Source organism: Myotis brandtii, unplaced genomic scaffold, assembly GCF_000412655.1.
Source record: "Myotis brandtii unplaced genomic scaffold, ASM41265v1 scaffold517, whole genome shotgun sequence".
NCBI classification, from domain to species: Eukaryota; Metazoa; Chordata; class Mammalia; order Chiroptera; family Vespertilionidae; genus Myotis; species Myotis brandtii.
The window spans coordinates 84,973-85,711 of record NW_005369706.1 but is presented as its reverse complement, the minus strand read 5'-3'; positions in this window follow the sequence as shown (position 1 = coordinate 85,711).

The following is a 739-nucleotide window of genomic DNA, read 5'->3' as shown; positions in this document are numbered from 1 at the left end:
TTATAAATAAAGCTGCTATAAATATGTACATACTAGCCTTCACATAGACATCTGTTTTCATTTCTCTTGGGTAAATTACTTAGAAATGGGGTTGCTTTGGAGTGGGTTACAATGTAACATGTATTTAACTTATAAAAGAAACTGCCAGACTTTTCCAAAGTGGGTATACTATTTTGCATTTCTGCCAGCAATATATGAGAGTTCTAGTTGCTCCCCATCCTTCACTGTACTTGGTATTGTTGGTCGTTTTACTTTTAGCCATTCTAGTGGGTGCCATGTTTTCTCATTGTATTAATTTTCATTTTCCTAATAACTAATGAATCTGTGCATCATTTCATGTGCATATTTGTCTTTTATATGTCATTTTTGGTGGAGTATCTGTTCTAATATTTTTCCATTTATTAATTGGATTATTTGTCTTACTGAGTAAAAGTTATTTATATGCTCTGAATAGAAGCCTTTTATCAGATATATGCTTTGAAAGTATTATCTCCCAATCTGTGGCTTGTTTCTTAAAATTGTTTTTGTTACTCATCCTCACCCAAGGATATTTTTCCATTGATTTTTTTAATCTTTATTGTTGAAAGTATTACATATGTCCCCCTGTCTCCCCCATTGACCTCTTCTAGCTTGCCCCATGCCCCAGGCCTTCACCACCCTATTGTCTGCGTCCACGGGTTATGCATATATGCATACAAGTTCTTCGGTTGAACTCTTCCCACCCACCCACCCACCCTCC